Below are 19,448 nucleotides of genomic sequence, written 5' to 3' on the forward strand. Positions count from 1 at the left end.
AGACACAGGGCGCCATACGGAACTGTGCCCATCCTGACCCCGGAAACACAAGGGGACCCAGAGAGGGCTTGGCGGTCAGGCGCCGCGCTCCCACTGACAACAGACAGTCTTAAGTGTCCGAGTGTGGCTGACCTGTGGGACGGCGGAGGAGTAGACCCGCCCCCAATGTTCGCTGGAGAGGCCACTAACCAGAGCCCTGGGTGATATCACGGACAGACCACGTGTGCCTTGAAGACGGTCCCAAAATGCAGACAACCACATTCACGGCTAGGAAAAAATCCGGAAAGGCTGTGTCCCCCACTTACTCTGTGCCTGTGAATCGTGCGGTGGGGGGAGGGGGGGTGCAGGGGGCGGGAACCATCTTCGATTCAGGGCCCAGGGCATCCTGTGTCCACGGCACCTGGCCTCTCACTGCAGAATCCCCGGCTTCTCTCGTAGGAGGATCTTTCCTCCCCCGATGCCTGGCCCCCGCACAGCCCCGCGCCGTTCACCGGCCAAAGCGATCCGCTCTGCCGGCCTCTCCCCAAGACCCTCCCGGAGCCGGCTTCCAGCAAAGGGCGGAAAGCGTCCCTTAGCGAGCGTGAAGGCGTCGCGGAGACAGACGCCAGAGACGTGCCCGGACACCCTCGGCCACACCGGCGCTCGCTACTCAAGGCCCAGTGCGCCCAGAGCTCAGCCCGAACGTGCTCCAGGCGTGGCGCACCTGCCCGTCACCCGCCGATGTCCGCGCTCCCTGCGGGTGAAACGCGGGCCTCGGCACCGACCGGAGGGGACGGGCGGGGGCTTTGGCGGGGGCCCGCGTGGGAAAGCCCCTTTGAAAAGTGCGTTTTCACCCTTCTCTTTCCTAGTGATCTCCCGCCACGGCGGAATGTAAACACCACAGGAATAGACAGAATCGTGAATTAAGGATTTGGACGCCTTGCTTTAGAAGTAATCTTCAAAGAATGCACATCCCAAACATCAGAGCCGCACAACAAGGCTCCGAGCTGCTTGTGACTGCCTGGAAAGCGGCACAGGTCACACCTATTACTACCGGTTGGGTCCTGAATTGCTTTTAAAAATCAATAGAAAACATGTTCTTACATCTCGTCTGCTTGGCAAGAGGGGAGGTTCCGGAGGTGCTTGTCTTTGCTCGGAGAGAAAAACGTTTAAAGGATGTCCCCTAAAAGTTCCCAGCAGCGAGCACAAATAGGAACTGCGTCTTCGGTGACCACGCTGCTAGACCCTCCCCCAGGAAAAGGCAGTAGGGACGGGCGACGCGCTGAGCTGTCTTCCTGGCCCCCGCGTCCACTCCCCAAGAAGGCGCGCGGCAGCCAGCGCTGTCCTCCCGGGCAGCCGGCAGCTCCCTCTCTCCCGTCCCTTGACCAAATCTGAGTGTTCACAGCCATGAAACAAACAGGGCTTCGAGAAAGCGGGGCTCTGCGGTGGGGGTGGGGGCGGGGCTTCCGCGCGGATGCTGCGGCGGCCGTGAGCGTGGCTTTGCTAAGTCTCCTAGATCTCTGAGCTCCGGGCTCCTGGTTTGGGAAACCAGACCACGATCCTACCTCACAGACTTCCGAAGCTCCACGAGAAAGCACGTGTGCCGGTGCCCGTGGGCGTGCCGGTGCCCGTGGGCGTGCCGCAGTGGGCAGCGCGGCGCCCCGCCCCCACCCCGCCCCCCTTTTCTGGGGTTAATTAGCTTTAGCATCTGTAGGTGTGCTGCCGCCTTCACCTCCAGCCCTCTGGAAGCTGAGTGCTGGGCATCGGTGTTTGCCACGGAGTAGAAAGGAGGTGGGTATTGGATCCACGCACCTCAACTTCTCCAGGAAAACTCAGGGAAAGGCATCCCCGAAACCCGAAGGCAAAACCGTGAAGTAAGCCAAACGTGCTTTTGGGAGCACGGGACCCAGAGCGCCGTCTAAGATTAAGTCTGTACGAAAAGCACGAAAGGCGAATGCTCAACGAGATGTTAATTATGCACGACCGAAGATCCGGGAGAAGTTAAGCCCGCATTTGGCAGAAAGCTGAGTATCCTGCACTGGATGGGAAATGCGCGCACGACGGTGACGCGTCTGCTCGTTTAATGTCACCCAACGTCTCGGGAAGGGTGCACAGAAGACCCGAGGCCTGCGCACCCATCGACTCGAGGGTCTCGCATGCCAAGGATGAAGGCCGATGGGCACCAGAAGTGACGCCTCCCCAGAACCACCACGGGCCAAGGTCAACAGCACGTCCACTGGGAGAGGCACGGGCGGCATCCGCCACGCTCGCCCCTTTCAGGAGCCGGGAAGAGCCTTTCTCACCCACGCCCTTCACGAGCTCCTGAGGTGAAGGGTCAGGTGTCTGTCCCCGACCACGCACGTCCAGCGCAGCTGGACCTTGGAGGAAGGCCTCCCCAGCTTCACCACAGAATCCTGAAGACGCGTTAGCCATCCAAGCTTTGTAGGTTTTGTGTTTTGTTGTTTTTTTGTCTTCTTTTGCTTGAGGCTGCACATTCTTAAAATCACAGATGAGGCTATTGATAAATGGTGGCGAGTCCTTTGTCATCTACTATTTTCTGTTTGGGTTGAATTTAAACACAAAGGTCCAGCTCCGTGTGGCTCCTGCATGAACAGAACCAATCGGTTCTGCCCTGTTTTGATGTGTGGGGCACCAGAAAAAGTCCCAGTGAACTGAGGTCAAATAAAAGCTTTGTGGGACTTCACTGCCCAGAGTGGAGCTTTCTGATGCTGTCACTTGCCATGCAAACTGACAGGTTCTCAGGAGGATAAGTTTCTGGAATTATCTCTCTGATTGTGGCCAGGCATGCTCTCTGATTTTGCAAATGTCACCAAATTAGGACACGCTGGAGAAAACCGAGTAGGTAGTAAATAAGTTTTGCTGATGTTGAACTGCTTCTCCAGGTTCATCTCACGAACTGTCACAGCAGAACTGGGAAGGGCCACCTGGGCCACTGCGGTCCATGGACAACACCACCACCCGCAAAGCTGGGCTCTCAGGGAAGGCCCAAGAATCCTGCTGTTTAACAAGCCTCCTGAACTATTCTTTTGTCTGCCAAAGTTTGAGAGCGCCTGGTCAGGCACAGCGCCCTCATCTCACACATGAAAGAAAAAACGGGCTGGCCAGGGTAATAAGTCACCGAAGTGACACGGCGAGCAGGGGCCAGGCCCCGGGTCTGTGCTTCTCCCCTGCGCTGGAGTCCAAAGCGGACGCTGCCGGCCGTGGGAGCACACGGGGGACCTCCGAATACTTATTTCATCTGCATTCACGCCGTCAAACAGGGAGCAGAGACAGGTGACCCTGGGGACAGGGCCGGTGAGCTGAGGCCGAAGCCCGCAGGGAGGCTGCCAGGGCCCGGTCCCCTGCACGCTGCTGGCAGGTGGATTCTCTCCTCAACGAGAGGCAGAAACGTCCCCATGCGGCACAGCAGCAGAGGCTTCCCCTCCGCGGACCAGGGACGCGTCCCCATCGGTCACAGCCCCATCCCCGCCGCCGGGCTCAGAGAAGGGGCGGTCCTGGCGGTCCTGGCAGCCCCAGTAGAGTCTCATGGTCTTTTTCTTCTTTAAAAAAAATAATTAACAGACTCTTTTACTTATTGAAAGGAAAAGGGAAAAAAAAAAGCAAGTAGATAGCAAACAGTTTTCAGCCTGAGAGGTCTATAAATCGGAAACAATTCACTGGGAAATTATTCTAAGACTTTTCAAAAGACCCACTTTCTGGTTCTCTTCCGTCATTCCTTAAGGTTTCATTCCTTGCTTCTGCCATCCCAAACCCCCCTCGCAGGAGCCCGACACCTGCTGGGGTGGGGGTGGGGGGCAGCGAGATGCTAAGGGAAGAAAAAGGGGAGACTTGTCCTCAGGGAGCTTGCGACACAGCAGAGGAGAAAGCGAGTAACGGGGCTCGCAGGGGAAACGCCAGCGGAGGGCAGCGGGGACCGGCCATCCCCAGGTTCACCCCACCTGCTGCTTTTCTGGGTGGGGCTCGCTGGGAGGAAGGCAAGCGGGCAGCTCCAGGCTCCCCAAGATCCGGCTGCCGCCAAGCACCCCAAGATGGCACCGCCAAGCACCCCAAGATGGCAGCCCCCGGGCCACAGGATGTGACACGGGCCGAAAGCCCCCCTCCCCGTCGCAATCATCCTCCGTGATTCGAGTGTCTCGTTGAAGCAGTGGGGTTGCTCCACCTCACTCATCAGCGGGGCGAACGCCTCGCCAATCAGGGCGTCGGGGCGGCGGCCCCTCCAGGCCCCGCGGCGCTGCCCGGGGCTCCCGACACCGCAGACAGGCAGCGCGGCGCCCGCGGCGCGGGGCTAATCAGCGCGCGCACAGCTGGCTCTCGGCGCAGCGCCCGGCGCGCTCCGTGCCCGCCCTGCAGATGCGGAGGCGCAGCCCGGCCGCGCGTGGCCCCCTCGGGCCAGGTGGCAGGGAAGCGGCTGCGGGGACAGGCCTCGGTGGCCAGGGCGCGGCCCGGGAGAAACACGCTGGGCTGAGCGGTGCCCGCGGGGGGCGGGGGGCCTGGCAAAGACACCATCGCGTTTTCTACAGAGACCACTGTCCTGGCTAGGTCGGCAGCCCGCGGGAGAGGGGCAGGTCGCAGCCACCGCCCCCTCCCCCCCCACCAAGGGACAGGGCACATGACTGATGGGCACGACACAACGCTGTCTCAGAGGGTCCAGGACAATTCCCAATCCCATACTTTCCTTCAGGAGAGCAGCGTTCTTTCATGGGATATTTATTCATCGGTGGCCATGGAGAGTCGCTGTTCTGGGTGCTGGAAGTGGGGTCACCTAGGAGCTGTGGGGGCCCGGGCTCCAGGGGACGAAGGCCGGCAGGAAGGCGAGCTAACGACCTGTGCAATCCACCATGGCGAGTCTTGTGAAGAAAACAGAACGGGGTCCTGGCAATGGAGGTGACACACAGGGTGGAAGGCGGGGACGGCAGCCGGGGGCCTCTCCAAAGAGGTGGCGTTGCAGTGAGACGTGAGGGTGAGCAGAAGAAGAAACAGCCATGCCGAAGGCCTGGTGAGTGACCACGCCTGGCACATCCAAGGGACTGAGACAAGGCCGAGGGGATGGAGCCTCGCGGACAAGGGGGAGCCGGCGGGAGACGCACTGCACCTTGATGGCTCCGTCACCTGAGCTTGTAGAACCCTCCCAGGTGGAGTTCTGACCCCGGCCTCACGGCGGCCTCAGCTCCAGCTCCAACCTGCGCTAGACCTTCCGGCCGCACCCCACGGGCATGGCCCAGAAGGAAAGAACCGCTGCCCCCTGGAAAGCACAGACACCCCTGGGCAGCCCCGAGGCCGGCGGCACCGCCCTCTCTGCCACTGCCCGGGGCGGGTCCCAGCTCTGCCCCATTTCCTGGCCAGGTGCTGACCACGGTGTTAATTGGCCAAATCACCCCTAAGGGAGAAACGCCCAGGGGCCTAAAACTTTAAGAGGTGGTGAGCCAGGGAGCCGCCCGGATGAGCGGTCCGGGCGCCCCGGTCCGAACGGAGGGAAGGTGAGGCTGGAGCGGGCAGACATCTGAGTTTTGAAATTCTTCTGTAATTATGGCTTTAGCCAAGAAAATGCACATGAGTTCACAGGAAGATAAATATTAGCATGCTCCTCCAAGTTCAAGTGGGTTGTCAATAAGACAATTAAAGCAGCATCAATAATAGGCACTGTGTGTTATTATCTGCTATTCTAAATCCCAGGCTTTTGTGATCTCTGGAAAACAAAGGAGGACAGACAGCGGTGATACAAATAGTTCCTGCACAAGCGAGCGACGCGGGTCTGCGGCCACGCGGCAGCGCAGTACCTGGGGCGGGGGCCGGCGCGCGCGAACGCTGTGGGGGGGACGCTGGCAGAAGGGCCCTTTCCCGTGGAAAACCGGCCGTGTGTCTGCAGCGGATCAATCACTTCCCTCACACCGCCCCAGTCAATAGGAGCCTGAGTATGTGACAATCAGCGCTCAGAAATCAGAACCTCTAGAAGCTTCCAGAAGAAGAGAAAGCTAAGTGAAACTTCGGTCGAAATTAATGAAAATGAACGAACGTGGCCGTTAGGAGTGGGTGAGCGTGTGTACACACGTGTGGAGGAAATGAAACGGGGTAACGAAACATACAAGCATACACACGTGCACCTGTATGTTCATTTACACGAAACGCCATGTAAGAGCGTGCTGAACTGGGATTCAGAGGGAACCAGCTCTTGAATACCAATCACATGGCAAAACTTTTTCTTTGTTCCCTAAGACAAAACCCTACACAATGCACTCTCTATACATCTGCAGAATCAAAAATCATTTTCCTCCAGAAATAACTTGCAAAGCATTATATGCACTGGAATGAGGGTAGACGTTAAAACCACTATTTGTTGGCACTTTGTGATTTAGGATTGAAGAGAGAAGTTTTCTCCAAATTAATGAGCCAGACATAATAGAGCCCTGTCAAAATATTGATTTTATTTATCCTACCTATTGTTGGCACTTCTCTTAGTTCGGGAAAAATATAATTTTTTCATTAGAGTTATCATTTGTTGTTAATACATTACTGCTATTTATAATGGAAAAGGAATCTCGTGTCACCTTTCAAGATGAAGACAGAACAATCACATGGAAAGTCGTGACAAAGACCAAAATAAGATACCTAATGCTTCCCACACGATTTTTACTATCGACTGAGATATTTCTTAAGAGGAAATGGAAGACTTATTGGTTCAAATTTCATAAAATGTATATAAATGTAGATCTATATTTATATACTTGGGTAAAATATTATTCCAACTAAAGCTTACAATTCAAAACGGTTACTTTCATGCTGATATAGGTTACATTGTAATAATCAAATCGATGCTGGACAACAGCCGACATGGATTCAGACTTAAACAGGAAAAAAAAAAGGGAGAATACTGTTTACCGAGCTCCGTCCTTCCAATCTGAAGAATTCTTTTCTCCAATGCCTTTAAGCCTTTTTCCTCTTAATTCATCATAGGTTTTTGCTGAGAAAGGAGAAATGTTTAAGCAACTTTTCTAAGTAGAATAAAAGTCATGCGTTTGTTTCCGTAATTTTTCTATTGAATCATTTACATTTCAATATTTTACATCCAAGTTACAATGATGTGAAATACGGTACGCACGCAGGACCTTTTAGAATGTTTACAATTATTTAAAGAAATTTACTTAACCATGTAAAACCCAACGATGAGAAAAAAAAGTTCAGCATCCTAAGAGCCGGGACATCCTTCATTTTCCACTAAAAATGTCATGTAAAAGTGACCGTTGTCATCATGGGCATAAGGAAGCGAAAGGTCCGGGCGCGAGATGTGAATGTGAACTCACACTTTCCACACCGAAAAGTCCTGTCCGGACCTACAGGTGACACGGACGGACAGGGACGGACAGGGACGGACGGACACAGGCGACTGCTGTGGCGAGCGGGCGGTGCGGGGCGAGGTGCTGAAGTGGGCCTCAGGACTGTCCCTCGTCCCCCGACACTGCGCGAGGCCTGAACGGGCGGAGCCGAGGTGAGTGCGACAGAACCGGGTAGTCGGGGGACACCGCGTGGAGCGGGCTGGGGGACAGAGGCCGCAGAGGCGCTGTGGACGTCGACAGAAACCAGAAAGCAACCGACTCAGCGGCGTTTGCCTCTGCGGCTCGCCCCGTCCCCCGCCTTCCCTCCCTGTGGCACAGCGTCGCGGTCCCGCGGGTACGTGTGGAATGATGATGGTTTGTCTGCGGAGGACGGAAGGGGCCGCGGGGAGGAAGGTGCTGACTCTGGAAGGAAGAGAAGGCCGAGGCGGCCAGTCGGCCCTGCCCAGCAGGGGCGGCCCCTCCGCCCGCTGCGCCCGCGGCAGAGACGGGCACCCGCCCGGGCCTTCTCCATCCCCGTGAAAGGAAGGTGGCTGTGCGGCTCCTAGCGGCCACCCTGCCTCCTTCCTCCTCCACCCCAGGGCCTCTGCACACACTGCCCGTCCCTGGTAGTCCCCTTCCCTTTGCCCGATGCTCCTGCTCACCCCTAGCCCTCCAAGGACACCCCTGACACCGAGTCACGGAAGGAGCCTGCCCACGGCCCTCCACTCCCCTCCTTCGGTCTCTGTGGTCACTGCCGACATGATAAACTCCGCGAGAACCACGGGCAACGTCAGGTCCACTGCTGTGTCCCCAGTGCCCAGCACCTCGAACATCTGCAGGAGGGACTCCCCCGGGAGAGCGGACTGCGGAGCATGGCGACGCTGCCGAGAGAGACGGGGAGGGAGCAGTGTGACAGGGACTGGCTACCCCAAGGGCCCTGCTCCCGGCACAGTGAGTCGCCACGTCTCCCCAAACAGAGAAACAGGAAAAAAAGGTGCCGAGGCCCAGGCACCTCCGTCTCCTGAGCCGCAGCTCCCGGCTGTCGAGCGTGTCCTAGAACTCGCCCTTCAGGAGGGGTCCGGGCCAGGCGTGAACCACCCCAGTGCAAGGGCACTCGCAGCCCACACTTCTGCCACAAGTGCCATCCAGAGACAGCCCAGCATGACCGTCTACCAGCTGCGTGACCTGGGGCAAGTCACACCACATGGACCAGCCTCCTTTTCTCCATCACAAGGCAGAAAGTGTTTGAAGGATTAAGTTAAATGACATCTTGCATTTTAAAGTCCAAGGCCACAGTGCAATATGCACTCAACGAATGCTAGAGGTTCCTTTATAGAAAACAATCCTCGTTTCGAATTTCCCCGGGAAGTTGGGATCTCGCTTCTTAGCATAACCTCACTGGGCATTTTCCCTGTGACGGACTCGGGACCCCCGCAGCGAGGGAAGGACAGCCCTGGACCCCACCCTTCCCCTGTGGCCATCTCCCCACCGCTCACGGGTGCCTCGTCCCGGACGCGATGCCCGCAGGGTCAACGCATGAAGGTTACACTTCACGCTTAAGCATTCGGCCCCACGGAGAGCACGTGAGTGTGCGCCAGTCCGCAAATCAGGCGTGTCTGTCACGTAGACACACGTGCGTTCCGTCTGAAACCTAGGACATCATCATCACGACCTTCACTGGCACTCGGTCTTCAAACAACTGCCCCAAAGTGACTCTGTTCTTCTTCACAGTACCAATCCTGCCGAGGACACAGAACGCGCGTCAGACATGCTTTTACAAAATTGAATGAAAGAATGAAGGAAGGAGTGACAGTGCCTCCTTGGGGTCTCTGGCTCTGGTCTAGAGAAAGGATGAAGATTCCAGCAGCCAGTGGGGAGAGTGTGTGTGTGTGTCCGGAAGCGCGATGCCAACATTTGACGGACCAGAGTGAGAACATTTGTTTAGTGAAGGCTTAAACTCCGCCCCCACCCTGCGCTCCTCCACGAACTCGGCCGACCCTGCAGCTACATCTCCTGAAACATACAGGGACCCAACCCAGGATACCCACTGAATAACGCCCAAGACCAGCCAGGAAAACAAGAGAGGAGGGACATGTCCCCACCCGGCTCTGCCAATGACCGACACCCATCATTTTTGGTGGTTTTCATTTCTAAAATATTTAACAAAATATCTGAAACAAGTAATAACTGCAGCTGGCCATTCATCGACTGCAGGCCCCTGGGCTCACTCATTAATCATTTTCTCCTTTAATCCCGATGACTCGGTTAAGGAGGAAGAATTATTCCAGTTCTACTGCTGAGCAAACTGAGGCCAACGGAAACACCCGCTCGCAGGCTGCTGGTCGGCGGTGGAGGTGGGTGTCGGGCCCGGTCCCACCCGACTGGTCCCCAGCTCTTTATGGCTGTGTCACATTGCTTAGAAACCAAACAACAAAAACAGGCTTCTAGCTCATCCTCATTTACAAACTTAATGTTTCCAGCTCAATGAAATCAGCATCTTAATCATGGAATGAGGGCGGGAACATCCCTAAAAATTAAATTATGCAAAAAACTAACTTATAGATATTGATAAATCAAGCAATGCATGTACGATGTAACCCTTGCAAAAAATTGTAATTAGCAAATGAAATGCACACGGAGTCCCCTCGAGTCTCTCTGCTCCTTCCAGGCAGTGATACGGTCAGCGGGACACGCTCGGTCTCTCGGTGTTGATCTAAGGGTTAACGGTGGGCTGGCAAGAGAGGTCAGTGAAGCGAGGGCCCTCCTGGCTCCCCGGTCCAGCAGCCCTTCGAGGAGGAGGTGGACAGGCGCCCGTGTCTGCACAGCTACGTACAAATTATCATATTACAATTCTGCATTGACTTCTGCTCAGCCCTCTGATGCCTAGAGAAGCCGGAGCTGCCTCCCCAGCCTCCCAGCCGCCGGCCCCTTCTCAGTGACCTCTTGGGGAGGCTGACCTCTACCGGAAGTGAGTCAAAGGGACATATTCCCACTGGGAAGTCTGTCCCGAGGAATGAAGCAGCTGGAAACCACTCGTTCTTTAGATCAATGAACAAATTATTTTATTAGAGGCGATATTTGGAGATCACATGCAGAAATCACAGGATGTTTATCTAAGCGGTCTCATCACGCAAAGGGGAAGAGGTTTTCTGAGCAGCAGACCCCGTCGTCCCCCAGAGCCACACGGGGGCCTGGCGCTTTTCACCTGAGCGGCCGGGCTCCTAATTCAGGCAGAGCGAGCAAGCGGGGACAGGGACAGGAACGAGGGAACACCTCCCACAGCTCAGCCTGCCGCCTCTGTGGGATAGAAGGGTGGGGTCCAAACGCAGCCAGTCCTTGCGGGGAGAGGGGGTCAAAAGCCTGCGTGCTCTAACCCCTGGGTGTGCCCCCCGACCTCGCCAGACAGCCGTGGGAGAGCACGCACCCCTAAAGCCACGTCCGCACTCGTCGCATCACGGAAGCGCCAGCCGGACGACCGGCCCGCCCTCAGCCGCGCTCTGAGAAAGCCGCTGTGACTTCCTTGGGGTGGCGGCAGTTAGGAAAGGGGAAACGGCTTCGATCCATGCACTCGAAGGTGACGCGAACGTCCACGCCACCTGCTCTGTATTCCCTCCGCCCCCAGAGCGCTCCGGGAATTTCCAAGAGGCACTAAAATCCCAACGCGCCCCCGCCGAGCTCTAACGACAGCTCACTCCACGCACACTCAGAATGCGCGCGCAAAGGGTGACACAGGTGAACAGAAGGGGGGGCTGAAACCAAACGAAAAGCACGGAAAATAGACGGTACGTTGTCCAATTGGTGATCTCAGCAAAGAGCTGCCGAGCGCGTGCGGCTTTCTGCCTAAGGAACGGGGCATCCCAGGGCCGTGACAGCTCCAGGCAGGGCCGGGCTTCCACAGGTGCCAGGCGACAAGTGCCAAGTGGGGCAGCCAGGGCCCTTCGGCCCGGCACGGGGGCGGCCGGCTTTGCAGGCTGGATCCTTCCGTGTGGGTGGCGGCCTCTCTGCCTCCCCCGACACCCCAACACTGTACTTGCCCGCCCTCTGAACTCTTCTGTGGCTACGGGACAGGACTGGGTTGCCACCCACCAGGGCTGACCCTCTTTGCAGGGGGCGGGGGAGGTTGGAGGGGGGATGTTTGTAAATAAAGTTTCTCAGGTGCTGCAGGGAGTTTAATGAGCAGACCGGCCATGTTTCATCAGCAGCGACATGCCCCCCGCTCCACGCTGCCGCTACAGCCACTTGGCACCAACACATTACGACCCCCAAAATAGGAGCCCGGGCCAAGAGAGCCAGCTAACTAAAGCACTTTTGCTGTAATTTCATTCAGATCTCCCAGCCTTTTCAATAGGCTTCACCGAAATGACAGCCTTTCTCGAATAACTTGGAAGGCTTTGCCCGACTTGACTCTAATAGATTCGAATCGAGAATTTAAAAATTTTAAAGAATTTTTAAAATGTGTGTGCTCCTTTTTCGGCTAGCCAATAAGGCACTTCTAGATATTTTAAAAGGTAAAATTAAATAAGGAAGCCATTCAAACAGATTCAGTTCCCCGTGTAATACCTACGTGGTCCGCGATCCGTTTGCTTCTCTGTAGTTGATACGATTTAGATGGTAGTTTCCAAATATTTTCTCCCCCTTTGAAACAAATTTACAACCATGCGTATGTTCTCCAAGCAGCCAGTTCCGGTTTACGTCTTTAACTTTTGCATTAAAAGTGAATGCATGCGACTGGGAAGGAGGACTCTGTCGCGGTCCTGCCCGCGCGTATCGTGTGTGGAATTGGAGGACGGGCACGGGCCGGCTTCGAATCCCGCGTCGGCCGTGCGGGCGCTGTGTGGCTGCGGCGTGCTGTCACGGCCCTCGGGCTGCCCGCTGAGGGGCGGCCTGCACTGGGTCGTGAAAAGGAGTAAATAAATAAGGCATCCGAGGTGCAGAACGCAGGGCCCGCCAGGAGGCGAGCACTGGACAGCAGCCGCTGCAGGGGTGGCCGTGCCGGCCGCGTCTGCACACCCACGCATCGGTGCCCACACAAACCACAGGTGTTGGTGGTCACTGGATGACCGCAAAGCCCCCAGGGCCGTACGATGTAGCCCTTCCATGAACCGAAATGCCATCCAAATCTAGGGGAATGACACGGGAACCTCTGACGTGCCAGCGACATCCGTGTCATCAGGGCTGAACGAGCACTTCCGTGACGAGTCCTGACTTTAGGGACGCCGGGGACAGCTCTCGCAGCCCACTCAGTTACTCCATCCTGGGCGGGTGCACGTGCACGTGTGATTTGGTAACAACTCCAGGCTGAAACATCGTGACGCGGGTGACGGCCCCAAACGGACGGTCAGGGCGGAGTGTGGAGTGAAGCCGCGGGAGCTGGCAGACCACCCGGCACCGGCACCGGCACCGGGGCTGGGGAGCCGCAGCGAGGGGGAGGGGCGAGAAAGCACCCCGGCAATCGAAGCCCCAGCCAGACGGGCTCAGGGAGTCCGAGCTGTGGCGCCCGGACTGAAAACCTGCGGGTTCACGTCAGCCCGTGGCGATCGTCTCTCCCGCGTCAAAACAGCGCTTAATTTTCTCACGGTAGAGCCAGAGGTAGAACACGTAGGTGGGGAAGAGGGAACCTTACAAGCTGATGCCTTTCTACGCCACTTCATCCGCTCCACACGCCACCTGCGCGGCCTTCCTGCTGCCCCCCCCTCCCCCTGGAGGCCCCTGTCCCTCACAGAGAACTTACTTCGGTGGCCCGGGCGTTCTCTGCCTGCCCACGAAGCCCCGAACCCCAGCCTCAGGAGGCCGCGGGTGAGCTCCTCGGGCTTGCGGTGAGGGTGTCCCCATGAAGGGCGCTTGGACGTGAGGCGGGTGCTTACGTGACCTAGTGTGACATCTCTGGAGCAGACTATATAGGCTCTGACTCCGGACCCACCTCTCAGCCTCCCAGGGCCTGGGGTTCCCTGCCTGGTATTTGGGACACGCGCAGAGCCCAGCCTCATAGAGAAGGTGCAAGGGTTAAACGGGTCAAGCGCTTAGAACCCAAACCTACCACAAATACACTCCGCTGACCACCACTAGCACCCGCCAGCAGGACCCCGGCCTCAGCTCAGACAGAGCCTCAGAGCCATGGCTCCCCGCTTCTTGGTTTGCATGTCCCAAGAGGGGACCCAAGACACAGCTCTCCCCCACAGGGCCATTCAGGGTGTAACAGACCCCCACCACCTACTCCCCCACCACGGGGTCCACCCCTCCGCTCGGACCCACAGGCCTCTGCCATTCCGGGCAGGGCCCAGCCTCCTGGGGTCTCGAGGCATCACGACACATCTGTCTCCCCACCAGTCCATGCACTCCTGAGGGCAGGACCTCCCTGTGACCCCTGGGATGCCCAGGACAAGGTCTGCTCATAGAAGCTGTGGGAATGAGCCTGATGTCCCCCCGGGGGACGTGTGGGAATGTCTGGAGATGTCACAACTGGGGACTGCTGGCATCCAAGGGTAGAGGTCAGGGCTGCCGATGAATACCTGCAACGCCGGGACAGACTCTACAGCAAGCGGGCAACGTCCCCGGTGTCACTGCTGAGAAACCCTCGCGTAAAGAAACGGCGTGCGGGGTGACCGGCACGCCCCACCAAAGCCTCGCCCTGGATCCGCCTCTCAGGGCACAGAGGCTGTCGTCCTGCAGGCTCAGGGTGGTGACAAGCTGAGTACTCAACGCCCTCGGTGGTAGCAAGACCTCTAGTGAGAGAAAGACCAAAACCCCACGATGATTTTTAAAAGGGAAAGTGGGGGGAGGGCGGATCCTCAAACAGCCAACGGAGCCCTGATCTCCACACAAGGAAGCCCCGTGGCAGACAGTCAACAGAAGCCTGCTGACGGCAGGAAGGCGCCCACTCCCACCCCGGGCACGGCCGGGCCTAAGCCGGGTGGCCTGCTGGGTGGCCCACTTTCTCGAGGTGGCTTCCAGCCACGTCTGCCTTTATTTGAGAAAAAAGATGATCTGGGAAAGGGGGCCCGCCTTCCCAGGGTGCACTCTCTGAGCGTGTGCGCTCACCTCCACCGCACGCGCACGCGCACGCGCACACTCACAAACTCACTAAGCCCCCTCGGGCAGCGTGACTGCGGGGAGAGAAAATCACCTCAGAGCAGGAGCTTCCCTCAGGTGACACCCTCCCCAGCACATGCACACGCACCGACACGTGCAAATGTGCACGTGCACACACACCAGCACATGCACAGACATGTGCATGTGCGCAAGTGCACACACCGGCAGACACATATACACATGTGTGTGCATGCACACATCAGCGCACACATACCGATATGTGCATATGCATGTGCACGGGCCAGAACATGCATATGCAAGATACGGGCACACGTGTGCACGCATCAGCACATGCACGCAGACATGTGCATGTGTGTGTGCACATGCCAGCACATGCATATACAAGATACGGGCATATGTGTGCACACACCAGCGCATGTGTGCACAAGACATGGGCACATGTGTGTGCACACACCAGCACATGCACACGACAGGTGCACATATGCGCGCACACACACACACACATACACCAGCATCAGCACGACCGCAGCCCCAGTAAGGCCAACCCTTGGCTCCATCTGACTGCACACGTGACTCCCGAGCTCAGCTCAGCTGCTCATCCCTCTGAAGACTCAGTGCCAGTGAGGCATTCGAGACCTGGGCAACGACCCCTCTCCCTGACAAAAGGCCTCTCAGCCAGCAACTCCCACAGGCAAAACGCACAAGGAGCCGCCTCGCCCGGGGACTGCTACCTCCCCGTGTCTCCGCAGCCCTGCCACGATGTGTCCTGGAGGGAGCCCACAGTGAGCGGGGCAGGCGCAGGTTTCAGAGAAAGCCCCCCAGCTCACCAGCCGCCCCCCGCAGAGGGGTCTCTGCCATGCCGGTGAACTTGGGTCCGGCTTTCAGAGTCCACATCCAGCCTGCCCGGCCTGCGGGATAGTGCCAGCCACCTGACCACCACTGTCCGAGCCCAAATCTAAGCTCTCACCGGGAGGCAGTGTGAAGCAGGTCCTGGCCACGGTGTCAGGGACTTCCGTCCTCGGCATGGACAAAAGTTGACCTGCACGAGCTCACTTCTGTTTTTACACTCGAGTCAAGTCCCACTTTAAATAAAGCTGAGAACAAAATGCAAGCTGGTAGTTCGGCTTACTTAAAAGGCTTATTAAAAACACTAAATCCGAAGATGTTAAAAAGCTATAATCGTCCTCATTCAAACTGGAAAAATAAATCTATTTGCTTTCTTCTTTTATGATCCTCTTCTGGGAAAAAAAAAAGTTCATCTATATTCTCACGCGCATCATTGCTGTCTTTTCTCCCTCCATCCCAGGCACTTTAAAAACACCTGTGCCATTCACAGCCAACTTCTGAGCAAAAGGCAGCCGCGTTTGGGGAAGGCTGATCTCCTCCTGCCAGAGAGAAGCTTGTCTTGCTCAAAAGGTGAGACAGAGCTCACAGTGCCTTTGACTGGGCTGGGGCATTTCACGGGCCTGACCTAAGGCAGAGCGGGCCACCTCCTCAGGCGGCTTTTGGAGGCTCGGCACGCAACAGCTCCACGTCGCAGAGTTCGGCACCCCGTGCGCAACATGCTTAGTAGGGCCGCAAATCCTGGCCACCGCTCAGTCCCTCCCCCGTGGGGTCGCTGGCTCCAGCTTGGCCCACGGCAGCACGACCATCACCCTCCGCCTGCCCTAAGACAGCCCCAGCCAGCAGCTAACTTGCCGAGTCTCCGGCCTGCTCGGAAGTTAAGCACCCTGGGCACAGAGCTGGGTTTTCCGAGGTCCGGAGAATGCAAACGTACTGAACGCGCCTTCCCCAGGTTTTCTGCAATCGCCATTTCTGTCTCCAGGAACTACTTCCCCGAACCCAGTTCAGGGCGAAAGCATTTTAGAGACTTTCTCTGCAGATGACATACGAGGTACTAACCTTTTTTCATATGCCCAGATGTTAAGTTCGTTTTCATCACATTTATGCAAATTTCATTTGAACAGTAAATCAAAAGAAATCTTAAATCATTGTACACTATTTAAAAATCCACACTAAATCCGGTTTACTTGCAGCCATATTAACATAAAGTCACAGGCAAGGGACTGAAGGTAGCAAGCAGCTGTTACAGTCCCTCGTTCCATGCAGTGGCCCCAGAGAGAACCAGAGTCCCGGCCATCCATCAGATCCGAGTGTCTCGGCCAGGTCACGACTGGATTCGAGTGTTAGCAGATAAAAGGCTTTCTGGAAATCGAAGCCTTCTAAAAGTTTTCCAAACTTTGGGCAAACAGGGGTCCCTCGGTCCACTGTCCATGGCAGTGTCTGGACTGAGGCACTACAAAGTTCAAAGGCAGGGCCCGGCAGTAAGACTTCTGGCAGCCCTCGCCTCCTCCGTGGGGGAAAAGTGGATTCCTGGGGCTCCGAGGGCCGGCATTTGCCAAAGCCTGGCCAGCAGTGCTATCGTTACCAAGCAGATCAGCCAGGCGGTTAATGGTGGAATCAGGAGACATTTGCACTGTGCTATCAGAATGACATCATGACTAAAGCAGCCAGAAGCCAGAAGCCCGAGGCTCTGCCTGAGCAGAGGCCAGAGGGCTGCCCAGGGCGCCCCCCTGTGACTCCCCAGGCCCCAAACTAAGTCCCCTGGCCCTGCCAGGCAGGGTGGTGGGCCCAGCCTACGGCAAGTTCGGAGAACAGGAACTAGGGTGACAGTTTTCTCCCAAGTAAATCGACTTTCCTCCCCGTTCTAAACACTGCAAATAATAATAATAATATATTACGTATTTTTAATAAAATTCGAGATTCTATAAAACCGCATTCCTGGTCCGGCGAGGGTTGGTATTTTACGAATGCAGCTACATTTTGGCCACATAGTTTATGGCATTTCCAACGGAATTGTCAATCTCTCAGTGACCCTGTCTTTGGCAAAAAAAAAAAAAAAAAAAGCCTTACCTCTCCCGGCATCGAAATAAGATGCAGGAAATGGAGCAGGCGGCGAAGCCCTTCCTGCTCTGGTTTTGGTTTATTTTCTTTCTTTTTAAAGCACAGCCGAGCCACACACACCACCACCACACACACACACGCACACGCACACGCACACGCACAGCCAGAGACACAAACCTTGAAATAATGGGGGAGGAATTTGGCTACGAGCTGCATCCTGCATCCACCGCGCGGCGCGAGGAGCAGCGGCCCCGCTTGCTCGCTCTCAGCTCTGCCCTCCGAGGCGGCGTGGACCGACTGCCCCGGCCCGAGGCGCCCAACTCCGCCGCACCCCAAAGATCACCTCCCGAGCTCGCTACAGGTACACACATGGCCTGAACGCCTCACCTGCCTCAAAAAGTCGGCAGACAGAGAAAAAAAGTTGCGAGAGCTGCCGGCCGGGAGCCTGGGAGCCCGCGGCTGCCATCCTCCCGCCAGCGATCGGCCCTCGACCCGGGCCCGCCCGGCAGCGCGCGGCTCCCACACCTCGCCACCGGCTTTGCGCGCTGACCCCGGGGCGTGCCGAGGCCACGACTGGGCACTTACTTGGCACCCGCTTTTGAGCGTGCAGGTCCTCGCGGTTTTCACTTGGGTTTTCAAACAAGTTTCAGGGAGGAAGAAGGAGGCAAAAAAAAAAAAATCCAATTATGCAAATGGGCTCCGGACTGGGAGGCGCGCGCTGGATCTGACGCCGCGGCCGCTCGAGTTCTGGAGCAGCTCCGGCCGGCGGATTTATGGGGGCGCGTCACGGCTACGCCAGGTCCCGCCGCCGGAGCATCGCGAAGTTAATTAAAGCGGTAATGTCCACTTTCCCCGCGACCCTCCGCGCCGGGGTGGGCCGCTTCGCCGCCCGCCCGACCCGGCGGGGCGGGGGCTCTCTCCCCCCCGCGTCTCCTCCCCCCTCTTCCTGCTCCCCCCCTTTTTCCCCTCGCTTTCTCCCCCCTCCGTGCCTTTTTCCTCTCTTTCGTCTCTAGGCGCCTTTTCTGCCTTCCACTCCGAACAATGAACAAAGATGAGTGATGAAATGATCGCCCCCACCCCGGCAGCGAGCGAAGCCGGTCTCAAAGTAAGAGAATCCAGTTATGAGGCCAAACGGGAAAGAAAACGGCGCATTCCCAGCCCCACCACTCCCCACACACACACACACACACACACACAGACACACACATGCGCGTGCACTCACCCCACCCCAAGTTCACCTAAGCCCTGGCTGGAGACGGGGGCTCCGAGGCCAGGGCTCCAGGGGCTGCCGAACTCGCTGGGACACCGGGCACACCAGACAGAGGCGAGGGGTGGCGAGCACTCCAGCCCGGCCCGCTTCGCGGGGCCCTCCCCACCTGCCCCCTTGCCCCAGCCCCTCCCCACGTCTCCACCGGCGGCCTGGCCGGGCGGCCCGCTCGTGCAGCCGGCCGCCGGATGCGCTCAGCAAACGCGGCCCCTGTCGGACTGCCACCAAACTGCACGGCGGTGGCGGCCGGAGAAGGCGCAGGAGGAGCCGGGGCCGGCCCGCGCGCGCTCCCGCCCCGCCCGGCCCGCTGCCCCGCGCCTGTGCCCGGCAGGCCGCCCACGCGCACCCCTGCGCCCCCGCCGCTGCCTCCGGCGCCGGAGCCCCGCGGGCCGGTACGCGGCGCAGCAGCCGGATTTTCCGCCGAAGTGAAAACGAAGGTGGCTGACACATCACGTCTCTCGTGAGGCGCTCGTTAGACATAACAATATCCATCCGACAAACAAAACCCAGCCCGGCTGCGACCGGCACGCGGGGCTGGAACTGCCCGGCCCCTCCTCGGCCCCCCGCAGTCCCCACCCCTCCCCAAAGCATCCCGCGGGGTCCACGCTCGCCGAGAGGTGGACGGCCGGGGCGCTCACAATACAGATGTGAGGAGGGGGACAACTTTCCACCTGTCCCCAAAGAGAGCCCTGCTGGAGTTTCCTCGGACACGGTGGGGGTGGGGCGGGCACGGCTCTCTCCCTGTCCCGCACCCCCTTTTCCTGGCGTTTTTCTAACTTGCCGGCGCTTGCGTTTCTACCTTCCACTTTACAGACACCCATCCACATAGAGAGCTCTATATTTTAGATTATTTGCAAAACTGCAACAGATGGGTGCGTCGGGATCTGGCCCCTTTCCTACTCATGATCAAAGAAAAG

At 57.6% G+C, this 19,448-nt stretch overlaps 1 protein-coding gene across 12 annotated transcripts in view; it reads right to left on the minus strand.

The window, feature by feature from the left end:
- ZNF536 (zinc finger protein 536) overlaps positions 1 to 19,448 on the minus strand; it is a 341,362-nt gene that overhangs the window by 319,728 nt on the left and 2,186 nt on the right. The window contains exon 1 of one of the 12 annotated variants that reach the window (XM_039880732.1): positions 18,487 to 18,625. The exons of 8 other annotated variants lie outside the window; for them this stretch is intronic. The gene's annotated coding sequence lies outside the window, so the exon portion shown is untranslated. Of the gene's footprint in view, positions 1 to 17,651; positions 17,827 to 17,849; positions 18,194 to 18,486; positions 18,626 to 19,448 lie in introns of those variants that run through there. 3 more of the 12 variants (XM_039880736.1, XM_039880731.1, XM_039880737.1) reach the window with 3 other exon arrangements.

The sequence above is a fragment of the Pteropus medius genome, unplaced genomic scaffold, assembly GCF_902729225.1.
Source record: "Pteropus medius unplaced genomic scaffold, Ma_sr-lr_union100, whole genome shotgun sequence".
Taxonomy (NCBI): Eukaryota; Metazoa; Chordata; class Mammalia; order Chiroptera; family Pteropodidae; genus Pteropus; species Pteropus medius.